The sequence below is a fragment of the Rousettus aegyptiacus genome, unplaced genomic scaffold (genome assembly GCF_014176215.1).
Source record: "Rousettus aegyptiacus isolate mRouAeg1 unplaced genomic scaffold, mRouAeg1.p scaffold_m13_p_12, whole genome shotgun sequence".
Lineage (NCBI taxonomy): Eukaryota > Metazoa > Chordata > Mammalia > Chiroptera > Pteropodidae > Rousettus > Rousettus aegyptiacus.
This window is the reverse complement of record NW_023416287.1, coordinates 52,591,042-52,610,392: the sequence shown is the minus strand read 5'-3', so window position 1 is coordinate 52,610,392 and position 19,351 is coordinate 52,591,042. Positions and strand designations below refer to the sequence as shown.

At 34.8% G+C, this 19,351-nt stretch overlaps 1 protein-coding gene and 1 pseudogene across 14 annotated transcripts in view; one reads left to right on the top strand and one right to left on the bottom strand.

Moving 5' to 3' along the window:
- The window catches only part of DLGAP1 (DLG associated protein 1), a 782,830-nt gene that overhangs the window by 477,431 nt on the left and 286,048 nt on the right, over nt 1–19,351 (bottom strand). The gene's annotated exons all lie outside the window — the stretch shown is intronic.
- On the top strand, nt 9,823–9,940 carry LOC118610374 (annotated as a pseudogene).

The window sequence follows — 19,351 nt, the reverse complement described above, 5'->3', positions numbered from 1 at the left end:
AGTTTTAAAATGATTAGTTCAATCTTTATAGATTTATTTAATTTTCTATATTTTCTTTAGTCACATTCAGTAGTTTGCTCTTCCCTTTTCCGTGTTTTAAGGCGAAAGTTTACATTACAGATTTAAAATATTTCTTTTTTTTAATATAGGCATTTACAGCTATGTTTTTCTCTGAACACTGCTTTAGCTGTATCCTGTAAGCTTTGGTATATTTAATTTTAATTCTTTTCTAATTTATACATTTTTTTCTTGACCCATTAACTATTTAGGATGTGTTGTTTAATTTCCCCATATTTGTGAATTCCCCAAGTTTCCTTCTGTTGTTTATTTCTAATTAAATTCCGTTATGATCAGCAAAAATAGTTTTCATAATTGTAGTTCTCTAAATTTGCTAAAGCTTGTTTTATGGCCTACCATATGGTCTATCTTTGAGTATGTTTCATGCACACTTCATGAAAATGTTTATTCTGCTTTCAATAATGGATAGAATAACTAAATAGAAGATAATTAAGAAAATCACAGACTTTATCAACAGTATAAACCAACTAAACCTAACATATCTATCAAACATTCCTCCCAATAGCAGCAGAATAAACATTTTCATGAAGTGCACATTTTTCCCTTTAATTTTGTCAGTTTTGTTAGTATATTAAGAATCTGTTGTTAGGTGCATATAGTTGGTAATTGTTATAGTCCTCCTGTGGACTGACCTTTTAATCATTATAAAATACCCAAATACCCATAATTATCTCTAGCAACGTTTAGTCTCAGACCTATATAGCCACTCCAGCTTTCTTAAGGTTGAAAGGGATGTCTTTACCCTTAATTTGTCTTCAACCTATTCGTATCTTTGAACCTAAAGTGTATCTCTCATACACAGCATATAGTTGGATCTCTTTCATCCAATCTGATCAAATTTCTGCCTTTGACTGTATTGTTTATATTAAATATAATTTTAACATTTGAATGTTTAGCTGCTATTTTTTCATTTTCTATGTCTCATATTTGCTTTATTACTTGTTTTTCCTTTATAGCTTTCTTTGTATTAAATGGATATTTTCAAGTATATATTATTTCTTTTAATAATTTTTTATTTCTATATGTACATTTGTATTATTTTCTTGCTGATCTAGTGTTTGTAATATACATTTTAACTTGTCAAACTCTACTTCAGATTTTTTCATAAGTAATTACAGTAAAATAAAAAAATACTCTATATAGCTCTAATCCCTTCCTCTTTCTTTGGTGCTATTATTTATATGTTTTGGGTTATTTGTGTTACAAATGAAACAATATATTGTTACAATTATTATTTTATATAATCTCTGACTTTTAAAGAAACTGAGAGGAAAGAAGAGTAAGTATATATTCAAACAGTTTGTTATATTAACCTTCTTTTATACCATTTCTAATTCCCTTCATTTTTTTCCTGTGGATTTGAGCTACCACTGATGTCATTTTATTATTTCACCAAAGCTTTGTTCTTATCTGACTTCTCTATGTTTTTATTGTCAAATGTATTAAATTTTTACATGTATAAATCCATAATATGCATATTATTTAATTCAATTGCTCTTAAATCAGTTTAGAGAAGCGAAGGGAGCAAATATTCAATTATACTGTCTTTTATATTTACCTACATAATTACCTTTATTAGCACTCTTTTTTTTTCCCTAGGGATTCAGCCTGAAGAACTTTCTTTAGTATTTCTTATAAGTTAGGTCACAAACAGTTTTTGTTTTTCTGGGACTGCTTTTATTTTGACCTGATTTTTTTCAAAGATAATTTTGCTAGATAAATATTCATGATTGACAATTTTAAAAATTATAATGTTACTCTTATTGAGGTTCCCTTGTATGTGATGAATCATTTATCTTTTATTGTTATCAAGATTTTCTCTTTGTCTTTCAACATTTTGACTATTATGTGTCTAAGCATGTATATATGTATTTCTCTTACTTGGAGTTTACTGAGCTCCTTAGATTTGTAAATTAATGCTTTTCATCAAAATTAAAAAGTTTTCAGATATTATTTCCTCGAATTTTTTAAATTTTTCTCTCTTTCACCTTTCCTTCTGGTACTCCTATGTACATAAATTGACATGCTGAATGATGTACATAATATCTATTGATATATCTTAAATTTCAGTGATTCTTTTTCTGTTAATTCAAATCTCTTACTGAGTCTCTTCAGTCATTCTTTCATTTATGTTATTGTACTTTTTAAGTCCAGAATTTCTATTTGGAACTTATTTATAATTTCTCCTTTTATTGATTTTTTTTGAGACATAGTCATCATACTTTTCTGTAATTCTTTAGACATGATCTCCTTTATTTCATTGAATATATTTATAATGATTAAAGTAATTGTCTGCTAAGTCAGTTTTATGGGCACCTTCAAAAACAGTTTCTATTCCTTGTTTATAGGTGCGTTATAGGCTGAATTGTTTTCTTTTTAAAATTCATGTGTTGAATTCCTAACACATAGTACTGTAGAATGTGACTATATTTAGCAGAGAGGGTCTTTAAAGAGGTAATTAAAGTAAAATGAGGTGAGGTCATATAGATGTGCCCTAGTCCAATATGACTGGTGTCCTTATAAAAAGCAATTGGGATAGATACACACACATAGAGGGAAAACCACATAAAGACTGTGGAGGGAGATGATCATCTACAGGTTAAGGGGAGAGGTCTTGGGAGAAACTAACTCTGTTGATACCTTGATCTTGGAACTTCAGGCCTCTATAATTTAAAAAAAAATAAATTGCTGTTGTTTAGCCTAGCAAACTAACACAGAGTTCCACTTTTCTGTTTCTTTACATGTCTTTTAATTTTTTGGTGAAAACTTGACATTCTGAATAATAGGCTGTAGCATCTCTCTATACTGACTGCCCTCTTCCCCACTATTTTTACTGTTTTCTCAGTTATGTATATATTTAATGACTTGAAATCTCTTCCCCCCAACCCACAATACATGTATACAATAGCTTCTTGTTATCTCCTTCAGCCTGGCTACTGAGGGATTTCTCCTGGGACAGCATAAGCCACTTATTGGTCAGAGGTCGTGCTTCTGCTCTTGTCAACCAGTTATTTTATTATTCTTTACCATATGATGTGTGTGTAGCTTTTAGGCTGCTGCTACCACAGTAGTAGCTTATGTGGTTGCCTCCACATTCAGAGACTACTACCCTGGATTTCTCCTTTCCCAGCACCCCTGAGAAGGCTCTATCTTATTTATGCACACAGTCTTTCAGACTGACAGGGACAGGTGCGATTTTGTTCTTAAGCCTTCTTTCTTATGAGTTGCATCTGGGTCAATGTATATTTTTGTTCAGCTAGTTTTGGGTGAAACCCATAGTAACAGTGAGGCCTCTGCCCTCTGATTATTGATCTGTGTGTAGTTTATGGGATGTTTTCAAGTCTGTCACATCCAGCTCTGATTGCTACCAAATGCGTGCAGCTTACTTAGCATTTGTACCCAGGAGGGCTCTTCTTGGCTACCTCTTTCCATTGTTTCTCTCTGTTAAACTTCTGATTGCTCTGCCATTTTGCTGGTTCCTGTTTGTTTCATGGAGCTATATGTGCCTTCTTAATTGCTCTCTACCAAGATGTTCATTGCTTTTGACAATGTCCTTAGGTATGGAATTCTCCATGCTCTGTTCCAAATAAAGTCAGCTCCCTCAGGCAGTGACATGGAGTTCATCATTCTTGAGACCACTCCTTCCCTTGGCAGAACCTCCAAAGTACCACACGAGAGCTGGGGCAGAAGAAAGTGGCTTACTTTTCCCAGAGCGATGCCTGTCTCACCAGCAAATAGGGTGACAGAATGGGCCTTCATCATCTGGCTTGCTTTTCGTTGTGTAGAACCTCAGCCTTAAAAGTGAGCTGGAGTGAGATACCAGTCAGGGCACTTGCATTCTCAGTTTGCATTACTTGGGGTAGAGTTTCTGTCTTACAAATGGGGTTAAGTGGAGGAAAGGAGTCTTGGACCTCTTGCCTGGAATTGAGTCTTGTCACACTTGCCTGGAATTGAGCTTTTGCAAGATGGGGCTGGATGAAATGAGAAAGTTGGCAGCCTGTACTTCTTAAGGTGAAAGTGTGGCCCCAGACTGGGAGCCAGAGGGAAGAGGGATCCCAATTTTCTTGGTTGCACCTGTTGCATTAAAGTATCCAGAACATGGGGTAGGAGGGGGAGCCATAGTTGAAAAGCTACAGATGCTTGCCTTAAAGGAGATTTAGGAGATTTTCTCTTTTTCTTGAATAAGTATTTCTTTATTTGCTCTATGTCTTTAGGACAGTTCCCTTTAAATGACTATTTTGAAGAAATAAGAAATTGCCTGTTGGGAAGAGAATCTGCAGTGATCCTCACTCTTTTATTCTTTTATTTTATTACATTATAAATAATGCAAATACAAATAATGACTCCTTTTGAATAATCTTTTCTTTTTCTTGACATAGATGATAACTTCTATTTCTTTCATACATGTTTTTTATATATCAATAACTTTTTTTCAGTATTAAATGATCAAGCCATCAATAATCAGTGCATTATAGGACAGAGAAAAGCTCATACCTTCTCAAATCGGTTTCTATTTAAATATCATTTTATTGTTTCACAATGCTATTGAAATTATAATAGCATTTTTTGCTCATTGGAAAGTGGCCGGAATGTTCTTATCAATAAGGACATATAGTGAGGATAATTGCCTAAGGATATACAGTGATTAGTGGCAGAGCTAGAATAGAATCCAGGGTTCCCAAATTGTAACCCTCACTCCTTTCATTAGAAAAAATTCTCTTTAAAAAATCTGTTTATTTTATGTCTGGATGAGTAGCTTATCTACCCACAAAGACTTAGATCATTATTAAACTGGAAATTTTCTCTTTTCATATTTTAATCCAATAACAATGTGATAAAACTTGTGCTTTTGATAAGATTTCCTGTGAAATGAGACATCATTTGGATATAAATATCCTCACTGGTGAAATTACTTGACATATGCACCTATTCTTTATTTGATACAATGACTGAATTTTAAGTATCTCTTTCAGGTAAAAAAAAAAAAAGCTATTGACAAAAAAAAATCTTTTGGCAGCAGAAGGGGCTTGCTGAATTAATAAAAGCAAATGTTCTGAATTACAGTTCATGTTTAACTGAAAGATTCTCTTCAACACAATCACTATCTTGAAAATGAATATTTACCTTGACTGAAAACTAATGAAGATTAATTATAATAATGCTATTTTTAAGAGACCTTTAAAAACCATCAACTGCTTGAAAGGCACCCATAAAATTAAGCCTTTGGTTGTTCATACTATGTTGGCAACTGTTAAAAAGAGCAGTGAGCTGCTACTAAATATATCAGAGTGCTCAATTAATTGCTACAAGTCATCAGATGGCATCACTAGTGAAAAGGCTGAAGCTAAAGCCTTCATCACAAAGGAAACAATCTAGACAATACAGGCTCTGTATGTAATCCATGTCATGACAGAATGCCAATATGAAAAGGAGAAGTTCACATCACTCTTCACTTTTCGTAACCATTGTCCACAGCTTAATCTCGAAGTGAATCGCTGAGAGATAACTGGTAATTATAAAATCTGTAGTGTCAGTTGAGCAATGATTGACAGGCAAGAATGAGATCTGTGCTCAAAGTAGCTAGGGAGGTCTGAAGAGTTCTCCTGACAAAAGAGAAAAAAAAAATGGCAGAGTAATTGGCCACCATTTTTACAGGTTCCGTTTCTTCCATATTCGAAGTACTCAGTCGTGCAAACAAATGTCTCATAACGTCTGCCTGTCTGCCTGTCTTTTCTCCTTTTTTAGTCCCTGTCTTTCCCCCTCCTTCTCTTACCCTTCTCTTACCCTATATCCCCTTTGTTTTTCTTTCATTTATTCATTCAACAAACATATGTATTTAATGCCTATAATAGGCTGAGTTCTTTGGTAGAAACTGGGGATATAGCAGAGAACAAGATAAACATGTTTCCCATTCTCAATGCTCACATTCTTATAGCAATGGCTGGAGAAAGTGCATACAGACAGCCAGTGAGTGAAAAAACACAGGGCAGTTTCAGGTTATGGTGAGTGTTATGAAAGAAGTAAATAGGTTGATGTGATAGAATGTGCCTATAATGGGTACGGTGAGATGAGGCGGAGACTGGGGCACTTTAGTTAGAGCCATTAAGGAAGGCTTTCTTGAAGAGATAAATCTGAGACCTGAGAGTGAGAAGGAATTGACCATGAGAACAGTGAGTTCAGAGACCCTGAAATAGAAAAAAAGATGGGTAGATTTTAAAAGAATATACTCATAATTTGGGAGAGAAATGTTCTGGCAGAAACATACCAAAAATGATATCTTAAGTAATGCTAAACTAATATTCCCAAATGATCCTAAGTGCCCAGTGGACAAAGCAGTTAGATATGTTGTTTTTCCTCTTTAATCACGAAGGAATAACTGGAGTTACTGGCTGAACAGATTATGACCTAAGAGTTATGAGAATGATCGTGGAATTTCGTTAGACATTGCTCTGGGAATACAAAAAGTGAAGGTCACTCTCTCCCTCCCTTGGTGCCTTAGTCTAAGCACAACCTCTCACAGAGATTTTGAGAAAAATACCAACAGAATGCTGTATACAAGGCAGATTTCTGATGACAATGTGTGGGATGATTTTGTCCCCCAAATGAATACTACCAACATGTAATATTATTGAAAAAAATGTTTGAATACTGTCTCTAAAAGTAATTATATCTCATAAACTATAAATAACTTAGAATTTTGAATTTTAGTGCGATTGAGGAAAGGAAGGTCACCCATGGTTTGGGCCCCAGATCTACAAACAATGACAGAATAGCAACTCTGGCTCACATGGTCCAAAATAGCTTTTGATCCCATGCAGAGCCTGGGTCCAGGTTTACACCACCTGCTCATTTTGAAATAATGACCTTGAATTTTCAGACCTTCACCATAAAATATTTTGCTATCTTGTTAATCACCATTAAAGGTGTTGAAAGTGATTCATTCAATACTTTTTATTTTCCTCTTAAGGAAGAAGGTCTAGTATTTGGTATATTCTTTCAAGGGTATAGAGTTCATGAGAATCACATTATCTTGATATGAATTATTTCCCATTCTGAGATAGAAATGACATCTGTCCCAGGCTTTCAGCCATTGCTAATTGTAGTAGAAACTTCAATGGACCTTACTGGAGATCATCCACCACTAGCCAGAGTTAATAAGCAAGACAAGGCACATGAGAATCAGGTCAAAGGGCACCAAGAAAGCAAGCCATGAAGTTTAGGTTAGTGGTCAAATGTCATAGCTAATGTACTGACAATGGCCAGTGAAGTCCAGTGAGAGTTGGATGAAGCTTAGAGGTAGATAAATTGGAGCAAGGCAAAGGGTCAGTTATTGTATGTAGACTTAGCACATAGGAATATAAGTCTGAAGACTCATTAATTACTCAAGAAACATTTTAAAAGCATATACTTGTACCAGGCACCAGGAGACACACAGACAAGTAAGTGTGTGAGAAGAGGTGACAGATAATTAAATAGATAATCATAATATAATTCAATGCATATATTTGAAATATGCTTAGGTCATCAGGAGAACACAGTGAATGGGCATCTAGCCCAGCCTAGCAGTGGGGCTGTGGGGTAGAAGGGGAGGCCAGAGAAGACTTCATAAATTGATACCTGAGCTGAATCATAACAGATGCAGAGCAATTGGCTACATTAAAGAAAGGAGCATTCCAGTCATTAGAAACAGACTAGTCTCAAATTGTGTTGCAATGGATTGCAGAGACTTAGACAATATTAGCAAAAGACCCAGACCCCACATCTAGCTGTGTAGAAATAGGGCTGGAATAATGGAAATTAAGGAGGCAGGTCTACAAGGAAGTATAATAATCCCGGGAAGGGTGAGCTGTGGCTCAAAAAAAAAAAAAAAAAAGAATTGACAATTCTAATGATAATGACAATGAACTTTAATCACAAGGAAAACTGAGGGACCCTGAAGAAACTAGATATAAGTCGACAAAACAGTGAGACTAGGTATGGAGAAATTTATTTCTTGGTCAGAGATTTACTGCTGTTTATGACTTGGTCTGTGGCCAAGCACTTGTCCCAAAGTCAAAACCTGGAGCTGGGTCACGTATGAAAGCTACAACCTGTATAGGGTCAGAGTTACTGGAGCCACAAAAATCTGGAACCGCAGAGACCAAGGGACAAAGTGGCAGCAAAGAAGGAAATAAGGGCACAAGCCGGAGGCCAAAAGACTTGATGAGTGAGGCAGTTTTCTGACCTAGTTTAGACTTTCTCTTTAGTTTCCTCTGTGGCAGGAATCAATCCCAGCACAGCTGGGTTGGGCTTCTAGATGGAAGCCTGCAATTAGAAGCACCTGGCCAAGATAATGCGCAGAACAGGGACACAGCTGTAGCTTTTTGTAAGTGAACCCTCTCATGGGTGAGAGTGGGGAGTCATATTAACAAATAAATAAAAGCCATTGCAAAGATGGATATAGCGGATCTCTCTACCATTATTAAACACTTTGTCTCTGAGCTGACTTTGTACTGCCTTTCAGTGCAGTCATTGAGACAGGAATCTCAGCTGTGCACAAACTCATATGCTCATGATTGCAGAGACAACTTCTATGACCACATCTCTCTGTAAAATACAAAGCTCATAAAAGAGCCATCCCAGGATTAACCTGTTAAATTGTGTGCACAAATACATAAAATGCTTGCACATTTTTAAACATCTCCATATCTATTTATTTTGATTATACAGTTGTCCAAATGTAATATATGTATGTGTATATATTTACATTTACACATATATAAATATATACATGTACACTATAAATATATAGCATATTTGTATGTCTCTCTCTATATTTAGCCATGCATTATAGTTCTAAAAACACAGGGATGCCTTTTTTCTTGAAAGATACTTTTAAGATATATAAGCTGCTTAAAACCACAAAATGGCTTTTTCTCTGACCTGCCACAAGTCTACTGTGCAACCTCACAGTGGCAAGCCGTTACTCTAACGGTGGTTACATGTGGTGCCGAAAGATTTTTTATTTTTAAATCATAGAAACCCAGATAGATAGGTATCAAATAAACTTTTCAAAGGCAACCTCTAAAAAGGATAAATGCTCTACAGATAGCTGTTCCAGATTAACAAAACCTTCTCCCCCTCATAGCAAAAGGTAGTATAACAGTATGTCCAGAGGACGAATTTGCTTCACTTGATTTTTCTGTGTATTTACAGCAGTAACCTTTTAGTTCTACTTTAAAGGCAAAGATTTGCCTAATGATACTTTTGTATTCTTAGTCATTTGACCAAAACTGTAATCTCAGTTGAAATTTTTAAGAACAATTACATCCTTTCAGAAGAGAAACTAGAAGAAATTATCTGAGCCAAATATATAAACAAGGTGGGCTACCATGCATCCTCAATATAATTCAAAAGCTACGCACCCACCCACCTGCATTCACTCTTCACAAAGTAGGATGTGGTTTAATAGCTGAGAAAATAGATTAGCACCCGATAACATTTTAAAACAATAAATGTCTAAAAGAAAAAAAAAACTAATCTCTTCTTCCCACCATATCTTGGTGTTGACTATTAACGCTCTTCTTGTAATCATGAGTCAAATTTTACTGCAGAAATGGAGGGTTAGAGAAGAGTAACAAGGAAAAGAGGGCAGAGGAAAAGTAAGTAAAAGGAAGAACTAAGATCAGAGGAATGACAGTAAAGGAAACATGTGGAAACATTTATTTAGTTGACTCATTGATGAAACAAAAAATGTCAATTGATGTCTATAGCCATGCACCCTGAACAAGCCTGATCCCATCTGATCTTGGAAGCTAAGCGGGGTCGGGCCTGGTTAGTACTTGGATGGAAGACCACCTAGGAAGACCAGGTGCTGTAGGTGTGAAAAATAAAAAAATAAGGGATTGTAAGCTGATAAGGTCCTTGCAATCTGTGAGGTCAACCAAAGGTTGCCTCACCTAAAAAGAAAAAGAAATATCAATCGATATCAAGGAGCACAGTTGGTACTGCTACACTAGTGTATTCATTAAGCAATCACCTTGATAATGGTTTTTCAGAAAAAAAAATTATCTGAAGCATAATTGAGTACAAGTGTGAGGATCACATATTTGCTATAAAATAGGAAAACAGACATTAAAATCCTATTTAATTACAAACAAACAAACTCATAGACATAGACAACAGAAGGTGGTTGGTTACCAGAGGGAAAGGGGTGGGAGGAGGATGAAAAAGGTAAAGGGGGTCAAAGTTATGGTGACAGCGGAGACTAAACATTAGGTGATGAGCATATAATGCAATATGTAGATGATGTATTATGGAATTGAAAACTTGAAACTTATACAATGTTATTAACCAATGTCACCCTCGTAAACTTAATAAAAACATTCTATTTTATTGTTAATTTATTTTCTGACATAATAGTAAATTAAAACCTGAGAAAATAAGACCTGAAACAGGAGATTTTAAAGATACCTATCCCAGGTATGGCAAAGCAAATAACATTACTTAAAAGTTTGCATATGTAATTTATTGGCTTTCAATTAATTTAAATCATCTGATCACAGTGGAAAAAAAATCTAGAAAATTCATTTGACATGGTTCAAGACTCTATAAAATAGATTCATATCAAAAGAAATCACTGAATACAATAGTTCACAGCAAGACTGAGTTTTTAAAGCATTTTGAGTTTGAGTAAACATTATTTTTAATGGAACTCTTTCTTCCTTTGTAAGCTACATAATATTTCTCCCAAGGACACCATTAAGTTCTATAACAGCATTCTATGTCACTAGAGGCAATTGTGTATCTCTTGCAATTGCTGATTTCACATGTGCAAATATGATTATACTACTTTCAATATCCTTATGCTAGTCAAATGAGTGGAGAAGAAAGTCTCCAGCAAATAGAAAGTCATGACAGAAACAACAGAAATAGCAGAGTCCTTACAAAGATAAGCTGATCCTTAAAAGATAATGTTAGCACAGAGAGGTAGGAGAATGGAACATGATATCAGCAAAAATCCAAGTTAATTCCCAAATGCTCTAAAACCAGACACATTTACTAAAAGGAGGGTAAAATATATGTGTAAGATCATGCAGAATCAATGATTAAGCTAGAAACAAATCTAAGATCTCTTGACTTTCAATATGACATTTTGGGCCACAGAAGATTATGGTACTCCGACAACCCAACTGAATTGCCAAATGGTGGGAAAAATTGGAAATTAAGTCTTTTTACTCGTAGTTTTTCCAAAATTCCTGCAAATTTTCTATCTAAAGGTTGTTCTCATCATTCTAGAATAAATTAAGGGTAAATTCATAATAAAGAGATTATAGAGTGTACAGAAGCTTTTTTGGCTTGGTAGGGTAGGGAGTAGAGAGCAGAACTGCAGTCTAAGGCTATCATAATTGTGGTATCCAAACCTAATTAATAAAATCACAAAAGAAGCGCTACAGAAACATGGCTGCTAAATTACTACTCGTTGTATGCAGCACAAGAAATAAAGACGTCCTTTTGATAAGTTCCACAAAAAGAAAAACTAGCCATGGTATTTGGAGATGAAGAAAGGAAGAGCCTTTAAAGTTTCTTAATGTTTAAGAGGAACCATAAAGATCTTGTGATTGTAAAACTAAAGTATTAATACATATATCATGGGTTGGTCAAACATGCAGCTGACAGGAAAAGTACTACTTATGGTAAATAACATCTCAGAATTCTGTCTCTTTTTTGGTTATAAATATTGTACTGGGCCATGTTGGTCAACTCATTTACTTCTCATTAACCATGAAGAAAAGGGTAGGAAATATGGTTCATCCTTCAATGAAGAGTTGTCAGGCACACTGGTCCATCATTTTCACACTCCAGTCTGCATTCTCACAGACACACAGTTCTTTATGACTGTAAAAAATGCTGTGGACTTCCCTGAGACATCTGTCAAATGGGAAGACCAAGAAAGATATATGAGAAATGGACTATTTTATATTGCCTCTGACCACTCTATCCACCTGAACATTCCACCTGATGTCAAACCAACTTTGGCAATGGCTTACGCAGGAGTGTCAGGACTATGGGACTCAGTTTGCAGCAATTCCATGAAAAGCTGTGATTCCTAAGGAAAATAATTTCTCCTTTCTAAAACAGAGATTTGAAGAAATTATTATATAAGAATCTATAAAATCTATAATTTTTCAAAGTCTTAAATGATTATTTCCAACAATTAATAATACAACATAATCGGTAATATCCTGAACTATTTATTACATAAGTAAATAGGACATTATGGACACTATTCAGAAAAAGCTAACTAGATGCCTTATTATATTTTCTTGGAAAAGCTTAATCACACAATCATTGACTGCTTTTCTACCATATCCAAACCTTCTCAAACACTGTGATTTAAACTATTGAGTCCATTCAATTTCATTACAAGAACATCAAACAAACAGTTTTTTTTCTCCCTGTTGGTCTTTCAGGTTGATTTTAAAGTCCCGTGTAATCTAAAAACAAATAAACAAACAAACAAACAAAAACACCTTCTCAGTTATATAAACAGAACACTATTTCCTAGTTTCCAGATTTTCTGAATGATTCAATTCCAGAGCCATCACTGATAAAAATACATCTACATCACCTTGAATGAAGAAGAAAAGAGGCATTGTACACAGACAGTACCTGGAATAATAATTATTCAATGATAAGGATCTATTAGTAAATGAATGCATAAGTGGTATCCACAAAATTGGGTAAAGACCTCAATGATATTTTAATGTGCATTAATATTTCTTACCATTTCAACATTTATAATTTTAGAACATTCATTCATTTGGTATTTATTTATTGAGCACTTACTCTTTAGATATTAGAAAAACGGTGAATAAAACAGATTCAGTCCTTGACCTTGTGAAGTTCACATTCCAGTAGAAAGGGCAGGTACTACCTCTCCTCATGTGCACACACACACAACATAGAGGTGAACAATGAGAGAACTGCACATTGTGATGTGTCATAAATGTCACAAAAACAGAGCTGAGGTAGGCATTAAAGGGTAGTCAGGGAAGGCTACTATGGTATTTCAGCAAACACCTAAAGGAGGACACTGGAGGCAAGGAAAAGACTAAAAAGTGTTGAAGTAAGAAGAATAGCAAGAAGCGGCTTTTTGCAAAAACTGAAGAATTCGTTTACCTTGTTTGGTAAGGAAGTAGCATGGGAAATGTAGAAAAGATCATGAGAAAAGGTGGTTAGATAGCAGGGGCCACATGGAGAAAGATTTACTGAAAATAATCTTCATGCAAATCTTACTTACATCCAATTCTATTAAAAATCGGTCACAGCATATATGATATTAATTATGACTTTAAATGATCATAATTACTGTCTTTTTTCAGAAATATATGATGTGACTATGTCATTTGTATAGGGCAATCACTGACATTCAGCCTTTCCAAAGAAAGAAATAAAGATCATTACGGTGCCCAGTTTATTTTCTTTAGGAAAAAGCGTGCGTGTGTGTGTGTGTGTGTGTGTGTGTGTGTGTGTGTGTGTGTGTAAGAGAGAAAAGAAGAAAAGGAAAGAGAGAAAAATTACTAACAATTATGAGAAGAAAGTCAATCCACGTGTAGGCTCTTCATGTTTATATTAAATCTACCATGATCATTTTATTCTACATAATGAAGGAAAATAGCAATAATAAGAGTTAAAACATATAAAAAGCTGCAATACTTAAGAGAGCAGAGGTTGTTAAGTGTTTTCTCAAAGGGCTGGAGAGTAATATTTCAGGCTTTGTGGACCATACAGTTTCTGTTACAACTACCTAGCTCTGCTTTTCTGGTACAAAAGCAGCCATAGACAATACATAAAAGATCATGTGTGGCTGTGCTTTTGTAACATTTATTTATACCACCAGGAAATGGGCTGGATTTAGTCAATGGGACAAAGCTTTCTAAGCACCAAGCAGAGCCCTGAAATGTGGGCATAAGCAAGACCCAGAAAAGAGTGACAAGAGACCCTGCTGGACTGGATTGGCTATGTATTCTAATATTTTACTAGCCAAAGGAACAAAGTTATGTAATAGTGTAAAAAATTCTATTAACTTTCTATTGACTCTATAAAAATGTTAGAGGAACGTTTGTCAAAGCTCATTTTTAAAATGCGCGTGAACACTGGCACTAAGTAGAAAGTTGGCACAGATAATCCTGAAGTTCCCATCCAACTCTAAAATTTTATGATTCCAAAAGTTAAATTATAATACAATTACTAATATCTGGCAGAATTTCAAAAGCAGTTGAAAGAGTGTTTTATTACTTCTTTTTTTTAGCTTAACATTTTTGCAAATTTTAGAATGCTAATTCCTGAAGTTTTGGCAGCTTGAACAATAATTGACTATTTCCTAGTCACTTTGCAATTGCTTTCTTTTAATTGAGGATGCACTGGTACAGCATGTAACATTTGAAAATTAAAAATGGATGCTTTAGACAAATCATTTTTTTCATTGAAATGAGTCAATCACCACTAAATAATATACTTTTTTTAATACATCAGTCTGTAAATACTTTTGACTAGACCTCAAACAGTATTATCATTAAGTATACACTCACTGATCACCTATAAGAGCCTAAAATCATGTCTGATATATACTAGGGTATAAAATTCTTATTAGTTGAGTGAATGAGCATAGACTTGGAATCATGGTGCCTGGGTTCAAATTCCTGCTCTGCCACTTACTAGATGTGTAACCTTGAGGAAATTACATAACCTTCTGTATCTTCCTTGCTCACTGGTAAAATGGAGCAAAAAAAAACCTACTGCATAGAGTATTTTGAGAATAAAATTATATATTATCTGTAAAGTGCATCACATAGTGCCTGTTACATAGTCAACTTTCAATAAAAGTTGATAATCTTATCTCCGCCTCTATTTTCACTCAAAAAAGTACAAGAGTTACCTAGTATATAAACATCTTGTTTCTAGGGCAGAAATGGCCTTCCAAAGAGACTGGTGTTATACTAATTTCTGGCAAAACTATACTCACTTAAAATCCTACTCTAAAGTATCTTGCATTCAAAATGAAATGAGGAAAACAAAAAATGAAGAACTATTAAATAAATCAAGTACTTTTATTTTCCATGTAATGCACTTTGCTAGGTATTAAGGGGGACACAAAAGCATGAAAAAGACAATTCCTGTTATCTAGGAGTTTTAAATCTTTCCAATAAAACAAAACATATAAACAGATAAAAGTAGTTGATGTACTCATTACATATTTATTGAGCATTTACTAGGTCAACAGACACTGGTAACACAAAGAGGATCCAGATAAAACCTAGACAAGCAAGTCACATAACTCTGTCTCAACAAGATTTTGTGCAAATTGAATGTGAATCAGCATGCAATGTGACAGGTTCTCAGCACAATATAGGCTCTTGGGGTATGGAGGAAAGATTTACTCCTTCTTCAGAAAGGTGACCCTGGAGGAGTGACTGTCTAGAAAAAGATTTGTGAGATAGAGAAATTCAGTAATACTGTCTCATGCAAAAAGAACAGTACATGTTATAAGGCAAGGGTTCATAGCAGAGCTCATGAAAGGAAATAGATCAGGGGTACAAAGATCACCCCAGATTCTAATCCTGTTAATCCAGTTGCCATCTGATCACATTTGTCCTCATCTCCAGTTTAAAAATCTTGAATGAACTTTTGCCCATTGGGTGGGTTTACCCAGCTCTATGTCCTGGAGTCTAGTCATCATTGTCTTTTTAATATGACTACAGAAAATACTATGCAATAACAGATCAGGGCTCAGGTTTTAGAGACGGACTTTTCTACTTAGTTTCTGTGACCTCTAGTAGGTTATTCGAACTCTCTAATGATCAGTTTTCTCATTTTCAGTGTAGAAATGATGCCTTAAAATTGGTTATAGGAATTTAGTAAAATAGCACACTTATAGTGTTTGGTACAGAAGGACTCAACAAATATAAACTATTAAAAACATATCAGAAATGGTATTTTGGGGAGGTTAATCTAAGGATAGTTTGCAAAATAGAATTCTGGAATGAGGTTAGCCTGTGGTACGAACATTGATAAGGGTGCTACTGCAGCAGCTGAGGTGTGAGGCAGGGAGGGCCTGAACTAGGAGGATGGTCTAGAGGACGTTAGAAAGAGGGGTTTGAAAGTACTGGGGGGAAAAACAACCAAGACCAAGTGAGGGGCTGATTAAGAAGGATGAGAATGAGGGAAAAGTCAAAGATGAACCAGAGATTTTTGACAGTGAGATAATGGTGATCCTATTTTTTAAAAATGGAGACAGGTAAGTTAGGATGACTGAATTAATAATTTCCCAACTTATAATTATACAAACATAACATAGATGCTAGATTTGAAAGAAATTGATAAATTTAGAATTGTGACATGACCATATTAATTCAATTTGCTAGTCTAAATCCTGGAACTTTCTTTTTAGCCTTCATTACAACAGATATCCCTGTTCTCCTGGTTCTTTTGGAAACCTACTTAAAAAAAAAAATTCTCCCTGACTAACTTTAGTCAGCCTTCTCTAGGCTTCAACCTTAGGCTCAGTGTCTGTCTTTTTGAGCTTGTATCATCCATTTGTAGCAAGAATCTTACTCTAGAGAGAACCACCCACCTTCCACAACTGTCACTCTTGATATCTGGTTAAGGTCTTCATCCTCCGCCCTTTGGTATCTGATCATTCTGATCTGCCTTCAGCAAGAATACTGTCAGGTTTGTTTAACTAGAATCCCCTCTTACTCTTGATGTTTCCTCGTAGTATTTTCCACCCACTGACCCCCACCCTGCTCCTTGGCTATTTAGAAATTGAAACCAGTTGTATACTGAGGTCACATTTTCCCTATTGCAATGGTCCTGAATAAAATCTATTTTTTTTAAATGCTTATACTGTCCAGTTCTGGTTTTCTTTGAACTTCCCAGCTAATTCCTCCTTCCTCTCCTGCCTACTAAATGAAAGGCCACCCCTGGAACTCAATCCATAATTCTTCTGATAACTCTCTTCCTGGGTGGGAGGCTAGGGGTCAAGGTTCATCTAAATGTTAAAATACTATTTTGAATTTAGATGAACTCAGGCCCCCAGCTTATCTGTCCAAGGCACCTTTCTCCATATTCTAACTATGTACATTGTTCCATAGCTAGAAATAGGTTTGAGTTAAACATAAAGATAATGATAATGAAAATATCAGGAAAGAAGCAGTAATTTAAAAGTCAAAGAAGAGATAAATTATTCAAGCTTTTAATACCATGCATATGTTCTTTACCAGTTATTTCCCTTAAATAAAAATAGATCAAATGTGTGAAACCTTCTTTGTGTTCCTTATAAAATACTTTCATATGTGTAACATTTAGCATTTTGATCCCCAAAGGAGATTAAAATATATGCCCAATTAAGCCCCACTATAAATTTCAGTTAGAAACATTTGAGTTCCTTATTACTTAAGATCCAGAAAGTCTTTGATTAGGAAAGCTGCCTTGCCAGAAAATCGTTTTTTGTTTTTTGTTTTTAATTCCTCCCAGGGAACATAATTAAAGAGGGCAATAATGCTGAGAGTATGTGTGTTTGCCAAAGGCAAAACACTATTTATCAACATATACAATATCTTCATGGAGAAGAGAAAATATCTCAGCTGTTCTAAAGTGACTCTTCCATGAATATATTTACACTCAACACCAATACCACCACTACAAACAAAATTCAAGCAATAACATCAAATGTACATGGAAATTGAATAATGTGGCCAGGAACCAAAACACTGAAAACATCAGCAGAACATAATATCTGATCTCCATAACCTCTCTGACTGTAATCATTGAACTAGTTGGGCATTAAGGAAACTTCATTCAATAAATTCATTCAAATTTGGCAAAGTTGGGGGGGCAAAGAGATTTCATAGATGATTCCCAGGTGTCTAATTTAAGTAATGGGATGTGTGGGTAGTGGTGACATAGATGGAGACAGAGAACAGCAGAGGAGGAAGGAGCAGATGGAAGGAGGCATTTATGAGTTTAGTTTTGGAAGTGATGAGTTTGATGTGACCATGAAACACCAGTGGGTGTCTTATTTAATACATGGGTCCTAAATATGATTAATAATTCAGGTTTGAGTTATTAAAGAAAATTAATTTAAGGTAATAGCTCAAACTATGTCATTCTTGCTTTTCTCTTGCTATTTAAACACTTAGCAATTATTTAAATCTACTTTTAATTTATGGTTTAAATTGTTTTCTTCTAAGTCTAGCTTCTAAGTTGCATAACACTGCAATTGGTTAATCTCAAATTGGCAACATCTTTGTGTCAAAATATAATCTAATAAATCAGATTTAATCTCTAGCCCTTTCTTCTGATATATAAGTTTAAATTATATCTTAAAGACCAGCTCTTTGCTTTCCACCTGTAACAAAACCAATATGACTGATAATGTAGTAGAATGGCAGGCTGTCTGGGTTTATGCCCTGCTCTACCACATACTAGCTCCATGTTCTTTGAAAAGTTATTCAGGTTTCTTTTCCGTACCTCAGATTCTTCATCTGTGAAATGGAGAGTACATTTCTGAATTGATTTATGGCGTAGTAAATCATTTTAAAACATTGTACATACACTGGGATTCTCTAATAGTTGAAGAAGTCTATACATGACCACTAAGTGAAGCTTGTTAGTGTGTTGTTAATATCCTCTGTATCTTCAATGAATTTTTTGCGAGCTTCCTCTGTAACTGAGAAGAGTATTTTGGAATCTGTTACTATGATGGTAGAGTTGACGATTTCTCCCAGTAGTTGTATAAAATTTTCTCACAGACTATAGTGAGGATTAAGTGAGGTGACTTAGGTAAAATGCTTAAAACAATGCCTGATGAAGGGAAGCAGAAGATGCCACTCCCAAATATGTCACTTTGGCATAAGGATTATTTTGAGCCAAAGGGACTTGAAAAACAGCAGGTATAAGAAAACGTATTAAATAAATTTGTGCACTTTTCACCTGTTAATCTGTTTGATGTCAATTCTCAAGAGCAGCCAAAGACCCTAAGAGGGTAAACATAAAATTATACCTCTCCTACACTGGCACATTCCTAAGTATTTAATACATGCTTGCTAATATGTTTGTAATCATAAATAAATACCAACAAAGGCCTCAAATCTTTGAAATGCCAGAGACATAGGCACTGTGTACCATTATAATAATTTTGTCAAATACGTATCATTTTCATTTATAATTCCCAGATTATATTGAGATGATAAAGAATCCCAGCATTAATGCTGGTTGTTTAAAATGGTAT